Source organism: Ammospiza nelsoni, chromosome 6 (assembly GCF_027579445.1).
Source record: "Ammospiza nelsoni isolate bAmmNel1 chromosome 6, bAmmNel1.pri, whole genome shotgun sequence".
NCBI lineage: Eukaryota > Metazoa > Chordata > Aves > Passeriformes > Passerellidae > Ammospiza > Ammospiza nelsoni.
This window is the reverse complement of record NC_080638.1, coordinates 51072689-51081277: the sequence shown is the minus strand read 5'-3', so window position 1 is coordinate 51081277 and position 8589 is coordinate 51072689.

Sequence of the window (8589 nt, the reverse complement as noted above, 5' to 3'; positions counted from 1 at the left end):
GTACTTCAGAACACAAGAACCCAGAAATAAGTTTCCACTACTGGTGGCTAATTAAGCAGACTGGGCTTGCTGTCCCTTTAAAAAAAAAGACGAAGAAGAAAAAAAAAAGCCCAAGCCAAACCACAACAACAACAAAAGAAACCACATCCTTTTTGCCACCCTAACCCCTCCTCCTGGTCCCCCCCAAATACACACAGAGACACACAGACTACCCTTCAATGAGTGGTTCAGGCTCCCTGATTAAGGTCATGCCGTTTGTTCATTACTGGCCTGGCTAATGTGATTGAATTGGAACAATACCTTTGAACTCCTTGGCTCTGATCTGCATACTAATTGACTCTCTTGTCCTTGGTAGTGACCTTGACAGGCTTTCCACCACTCTCAGAACGGCTGACCAGTTTCTTATCAAAAGTTCCTAGTAAAAAAAGCCCCAACTCCAAAATACGAATTAGTCATTTGTACTACTTCTCTCTGTATTCATATTTCCTTATATACCATTAGAAAAAGCAAAATTTTTACTCCCTAGCTCCCCCTGGATGCTTATTAATACTTGAAAATCACAGTGTCACTTTAAAGTACGGAAACAGTGACAGCATTGTTTTGAAAGAGTTCATTGTTGCAGCTCAAAACACATTTTACACATATTTTCAGGTGGCTTTTTCCTTGTTACACAGAGTTGCAGTTTAACTCATGGACCTTTACATCATCAAAATTTTTCTTTTCTTTTTTAATACAAAAAAAAAATCTTGGTTGTAGCCTAAGAAAACAGTACAAATTAGTTTCCTTTTCAGAATTTACATTAGCATGTTAACAGTCTGCATTTCAACAGGTTCTATAGTAATAGAAATACTTTGGTTTCAAACAAAACAAAATCAAGCCATGCAGAACACTGCATCTAGAAAATGCCAGGTTTAAGGTAGTGAGCTAAGGATTTTACTTTTCTATCTCTGGCGCTCTAAGAGCAATGTATTTCTCTGGAGAGACAAGATTTCTATACAGAAGACATTATTAAGCACTGCACCAATATTTATGAAAGAAGCATTACAGGAGAATATTCTTCTGACTGGAAAGGAGAGGTTTACTTCGCTTTTACTGGAGTGGAAATCTACCTTGTGAGACAAGTGTCAGCCACCTATGAACTTTTATTCTTGAAGTAACGAAGTAATAGCTAAATCAAACTAAAATTACGTATCACCAAGAAAAAGAGATGGAAAGTATGCCAATAAAGGTACTTTGTCAGGCGGTCCGTGAAGACCTGCATTAGGAAAATCTATATTTTTTCTTTAATATTCATTCTTATTTAAGATTAAATCTATTGCAGGGAAAACAGCTGGAATTTTAAAATCATTTAATAACACCTTGCACTTCTCTAGGTTCTCAAAGGGTTTTAGAAATATGAAGGAATTAATATGTATTATTACCAGGTGAACTATTACTATGGAACATTAATAATAAACTGCAAATATACAAACGCTAAATCAAACCACAAAAATTTTAGCAAACATTTTTCATGCAATTTCCATTTTTATTCTGCTTGGGTAACCAGATCAGCTGTTTTGAAAAAAGCCTCAAAACAGAGGCTTTCACTACGGAGAAATTATTTTTTTAGTTTTTAAGGCAATAGTATCCAAGTACTTGGACAGAGGAGAGTTAACAAATTTGGCACCCTGTTCAAAGCCGTTATAGAAATAAGCCATAAAATTCAGATCTTGGTCCAAACTTCCTTAAAAATTCAGGATCGTCCTGAATCAAAAACTCCAGCATGAATTCCAAAATTTTATTACAAAGGAAGGTGCGGGGCTTGGTTTGGTTCCTACGACTGCTTCTGCTCAATACAGGAGTATGGGGACAGGCTTCTCATGGCCCCACTCGAGGCTGCACACATTATCTGCGCTGTCCTTGCGCTGCTGGGGAAAGCCCAGGCTCTGCCAGGACCCCAGGAGGGGCTGGGACAGGAGAGGCAGCGAGGGCGAGGTGCAGAGTCCAGCATCTGCAGACAATGCAGCAGCAGCAGCAGCAGTGCAGGGAAAGCCTGCAAGCAGGACCCCTGCCACGGCACAGGCTGAGAGGAGGCACGTGCAGGTAGCTGGATCTGTGAGCAAATTAAATCTCCACAGCACCACACAAGTGATGCAGGACAGAAGAACACATTTCTGAAGGTATTTCGGTGCCTAAAACATACAGACAGTTATAGGTGTTGTCAAATTCATCTGGGCCAAATTCTTACTGACTTCAATTTGCCTTGAGAGCCTGCAAACAGCAGCTGAACAGGTGAAGTTAGCATTTATATAAATTACCAATCATTTTTTCTCACCAAAAATAGCACTGATTGTATAAAAATGTAACATTTTTTGGTATTCTGAGACCTTCTTAAAGTATACCATGCACTAAAATATATCAGGTGTCCCTTCAGCAAGAAAGCATGCAGAGGAGGTTTTTTTTTAGCAAGAGCACTTAAAAGCAAAACTGCAAAGGACAGGTTAGCTAGAAAGAGTGCACCCTATGAAATAAGGCTCTGCTCTCTCATAGATTTTAATTTTTTTCTCACAATTTGTCCATCTTTGGTTTTAGGACACAATCGAAAACTGGTATGCCCATCACTGTCACTATTTAATTTTATTTAAGCAGTGAGCACCACCTACTGCAGGGGAAGATTGCAACCTATTTAGTCACTACATCAATCACTTCCTATAATAATTTGTTTTCCTAAAGCTGTTACTGCTGAAGTTCTGACCAGACCTATTTATAGATTTCATATGAGATAGGAGCTGATCACTGCTCAAAATGGAGTTTTTGTGAGCTATCTGTAACACATCTAGGCCTTAGATACTAACCAGCTAAATGAAAATGAAAAAGATCTAATAAATTAACCTAGTGTAAAAAGCCAGGCTCCAAACAAAGGCAGCTAGTGGGAGAAATTAGTTTGTTTTAGTCTCGATACTTGATCTGTGACTAAAACATTAGAGAAACTGTTCACTGACTGGGGTAACAGGTAACAGCTGTTCAACTCCTTAAAATAATAAATCAGTGAGTTTGAGCACTGAGTTTGTTGCACTTCTATATGAGCGATAGATTTGGTTTAGGAAAAGGAAGGAGGGGCACAAAAATCTCTCCCCTTTCCCATATCACAAGACAGGCAGGGGTTCTGACATCACTTATGTGGTGCTCAGGCACCCTCTTCTCACTGCAGATGAAACCCCTCACCTGCTCACCTCTTATCCATTTCCTCACAGCTGCCACTGCCTGCTCACCTAATCTGATTCAATAAAAACTATTTCCTGAACCTGCATCAGTTTGGCTGCCTTGGACTGCAAAGTCATTCTGTGACTCATGGCAGTAGACCCGAGGAAGCAGTAACTTTCAGCAGGAGCCTGGGTGTGAGCTGAGGGGATGCTTAAGCAGGAGAAATCAGGGTACCATCTGCAGCCAGAACAGGCTGTCTGACTGCAGCACAGAGCTGTTGCCAAGCTATGCTAAGTTACTCTGGTCACAGAGGTTCCTCAGTGCTTCTGCCTGTGATGCAAAGACAGAGGAAATCTGAGCTCTGTCAGTCCTGGTCCTGCCATCACAGCCAGGATAAAAGTAAAGACCCTCCCTACTTCTGAGGATGAGGCAAATAAAATGCTCAGTTGAATGCCCTGCTGGGCATTGCACACGCCTGCACAGTGCAACTGCAATGTATGGCTGTTAATATGTCAGAGGACTATTAAAATAAAAATGTCAATATAACCAAAACACCTGCAAAACAATATAGACTTCTGCTTCTAGCACTTATTGTTTTTTACTTGCAGCTGACATGATGCTGGCAGAGCAAGGCAGAAAACAAACATCCCCTCCAATTTCATCATAACGACCATTATCTTGATTTCTCTCAGAACATTTAGCAATATATATATATATATATGTAGATACATACTGATTATAAAAATGAATCCAAAATTTTCTGTGTGCCTTTCTGTCCAAGAAGAGCACAAGAAAACTAACACGTGACAGCAGTGGAAATGCACAGAACAAGACACGCTGCAAGTGTGGTGATGAACAAGGTGTAGTAACCAGAAAGAAAAGAACATAATAAAAGTGAAAATATTAATTATTGATAAGATAAGGGACAGGTAATTACCACACTTCATATCTGCCTACCTGCTATAAGAATAGAGAAGACATTTTTTAGCTAATAGGTAGAGTGGTGGGTGTTTGCTCTTTTGGCTCTATAGGCAGGTTCTCTTCTTCCTTGCTGGCTGGCACTGTCACATACAGGCTACATTATTCCAGGTAATGTCAGAAGTCTATTGAAATCACTTAAATAACAATAATAATAGTAAGGATAACTATTACAGTCATATCTGATCAGAATACAGGTTAAAACAAAAGTCCAAGACTAAAACACATCCCTCAACTCGGACATTTACTATAAGGATTATAGATAATCACATGAAAAGAGTCCATTATTTTACTTCATATAAAAGCTATAGTGAGAGATTTATAGCCAGCAGCAAACTTTAAAACAATTGAAACCAATGAGAGCGTAAACACAAAACATAATATATGCGAACACTCACATGCAGAACTTAGGATATACATTACATGTCTCATACAGAGTGGGTAAAAAAGCTTAAGTAAATTCTGAACATTTACCTTCTAAACAGAGAGCTGAGGCAGGTCTCATTTGCTTTTGCTCTTTTCCAGTTTTATTCCATCCTTTGCTGTATTGCTTTTGTCCACTCATGCAGTAATTTCTTATTTAAGAGGATAATATTTCTTACCATTTTATTTCAATCACCATCCCTTAATGACTACTTCTTTGTTAATTGAATAAAAACTTCTATATTTACCATTTAATCTAAAAGATTAGCATAAAACCATGTGACAGCAATATAACAACAGCAAAGCTGAACCTCAAGGCACAAACTCTATGCTGTTAGTTATCCCTGACACACTGTAATGAGAACATTCATAACAAAATCCTACTTAGTGGTAATGCACCTGTCTTCAGGCTTGCAACATATTTGTTGTCTCCAAGCTATCTTGACAAATGTCAAGTTGGTTTTCATTCCTTTTTGTTTAAAAGTGGTTTTAAGTTGGTAGGTTGATGGAGAAAGCATCAACATAAGGTCCTGCACTCTTTTTTCTGATATGGCAGGATGTGAGCTATCAGCTGGTTAGTAGCCAAGAGATTCTGTACTTCTGGTAGCCCTCTGACTTGTCAGTCTATGGTCAGATATGAATCTGCTGATATTCACACTCATGAGAAATGCCATGTTCATGCCCAAGAAATCAGTGGGCCATTAATGCTGTGTAACAAAAGCCCAAGTGCTAAAGCAGTTCAGTGATGCTGTCCTCCAAAGCTTCTCTCAAGATCCACAGCCTGGCTACACCCACCTCTTGCAAACAGCTGAGGAGTGCTGAGCCCGTGTTTGGACTGAAGGACAAGCCAGTCCACCATTCTGGATCTGTGTTTACTTGCTTCAGAAAGTCCCCCTCTCTTTTAGTATCTTTGTGTTGCCCTTTCGCTGAGTGGAGGCACTAGTTTAGCAGTACAAGACAATCCCCAACCTTTCAGGTTATAAAAGGTGCCATTTCTCTAACATTTCTTGCTCCTGTTAGTTCACAAAGCAGAAGACTTAAAGGGCCTTGTGCCATGAGGATATTCATGAGTTCAGTGATTCCCAGACAAGGGATTGTGACCTCTGGTGACATGAAAGAGATTCAAAAATGTAAAATGCAGCAGCTTTCATCTGACAAGCTGCAACTGAACAGGGAAGTAGACTATGATGTTTGCCAATGTGTAGGTGCCAGAAAATGGATGCTGGCAGCTAAATCATTTGCCTACCTGAAACAAATTTGTTTTCCCTGATGTACCCACTGTGAGCATAACTGCCTAAAGATACATACTATAGGCTGAAAGCCTGACCTTTTAGTCACTTTTTAAAAATTGAATTTGGAGGAAAAACAGCCTCAAAAACAGCAGCATGGGGACAATGAAATTAGCAGACAGAGAAACAGCTATCAGATGGGGGCACCACTGTGACAATCTAAACCAGTTCCCTTGACTAGGGTTAGATTAGGCATCTCTGCTCCTCCAACAAAATTCTTTTTCTGGGGATCATCAACCTTCAGCTTGGTTGGCCAGGATGGTCCACAGGCAGTGTCTTAAGGGCACACAGCAGAGCTCAGGAGCTGGGAGACAAAGCACATCTTTGGAGATGTGAAAGGCAGAGGCTCCCACACCTTCCACACTCAACAGGGCTGAGAAACTACAGCTTTGTGCAGAGACATGATACCTCCAAAAAGGTGATTGGCAGCATCTTGTTCTGTGAAAGGCAGTATCTCCCAGCTCTTGCTGAGTTTCAAACAGCATGCTTAACTTCTAATTTGGGAAAGAAAAATACCATCTGGCACCTCAACTTTGAAAAGTTGCCAAACCTTGACTTACTCTCTGAATCTTCCCCAGGAAATCATGGGAACTACCTACCAAGAAAATCATTACAAAGTGTGAACAAGGCTCACACGAGCTAGCTGCATGTAATCTATCACAATGTGTCTTTAAGCAGAAAAATAACTGATTTTTGGGGCAGTTTAGTCAAGCAATCACCTTAAGAGCTAGCTTGAATCTCCAGTTCCGACTCCAGCTGGAAGCTAATGAATCACAACTGCAAATTCTTGGTGGATTTTCAGAAAAAGGGGAAAAAATTTTCTTTTCTAAATTAAGAAATTGAAGATGACAATTTTAGAAGGATGGTTAACAATGAGCACTGCAGGGTCATGCTGGATAGCACTGGACAACATAAGGATTTGATTCATGTTTGTACTCATTAGAGACTTATTTGTGTATTGTTAAGAATACTATTCTTTTTATATAAAACTATTTTAAAATAAAATACATCAGAAGAGTCAGTTTGTCAGAAGAAAATGCATTCATGTCAGTGAAAGGATTTTTAAATTGAAGTCAATAAAGAATGAAGAAGAGAAATCTAAGAAAAGGGAAAGTCTGAGAAGAGAAATACAATTTTTGTTCTTCACTACCTCATTATTTGTAACCAGTGATATGTAAACTTCATATTATAATACAGGATCGATTGAGATGCAAATATCTGAGCCCTAATTGTATACATGGAAGGAAGAAAACAGTGAAAATATTCAAGCATGCTTTATTTTGCTATTTCTATGTCCTCCAAGAAGTACATTCAAAGTTTAAGCAGCAACACATGACCTGGGTAGATTTATACAGAAAAAAGTGAATAAATGCCATTAGAAATATTATGTGCAAATTGAAAACCATAGAAATATGCATTGTACTATAGTCAGACTGTAGCAAATTTGTAATATTATTGGTTCACATTATTTTATGTTAGATGTGTTCTATAGCAATTGTATATATCAAAGTCACTAAGGCATTGAACTCATTCCTATGTTGTTTTACTCAAGTAAAATTTCTTTTGAATTCAAGCATACAAATTCAAGCAATTTGTGGTGTTAAGTCTCATACATGTATCTGTACAGAGATGAAGAATGTATCTATTTATTCTTTAGCAATATGCTGAATAAAGCTCAAGTGTACCAATTTTAGAACAGTCCATTTCTTTAGTCTAATTGTGAAGTCACTTTTCCATGGGGACAGACCTTCTTCTGCTCAAGTCTCTCTCTGTGATTCAATATATGCACAGTTCTCATTATGCTAACTGGGGCTGTGTGTGTAGCTGGGTGCAAAATTCACATCCCTCATGCAAAGCCAGATATCACAGTGTTTGCTACACTGAGTCCTGACACGAGGTTTTGCAGATATGGAATGCCCTTCCACCATCTGCCTAAGTACCAAAATCCCTGAGTCTCACTTCATTGTATTCCCATCCCTCCTGTTTTTTCAATCAAGTCATATAGTTTGCTTTTATAATAAGGACTCAGGCCAAAGCTCTCCCCAAGTCAAAGGAAAGATTCCCCATGTCTTTGACAGGCTCTGGAACACACTCTATTTTCTTTAGCCGTTCACAGCTCACATTCCTGCAATGCCATGGGAGACTGTGTTATGAAAATTGACCCCACAGTGTAAACAGTGGTACAGAATTTTCTCCTGTGAAGGTTTTTTTCTTCTTTGCCTTGTGTGCAATTATGTGAATTTCAGCATCATTTCAGCATCTGTATAGCATGGAGGGCCCAGTTTCACCCAGATATTATTGATGGCAAAGGAAAATCTCTATCTTAGGCCATAGTTCATTCTCTAAATTCAGTTTCATTTACAGGCATGGTATATATAAGATATATATCGCATGCATACTCAAGATATTTATACAGTTTGGGAAAAGGTTGCACACTTTAAAGGCCAGACTCTATGCAGACATGCACTTGTATGTCCTAACTTCGACAAGAAAGGCCTTGTTGGAGACAGCGCATACAAAGTGGGTCAATCTTCTGTCTATGGGTGATGTCAAAGGTCAGGAACTTTCTTTCTGGTCTGGTAAGTACGGAGGAAGTCAGGATGATGATTTCACTCCAACTCATCACATCCTCCTTCAGTAGAATATTTCTGCTGTGAGAAGGAACTTGACACTCACTCCATGCACAAGTGAACTGGATGGAGGTGGAGAACTCAAA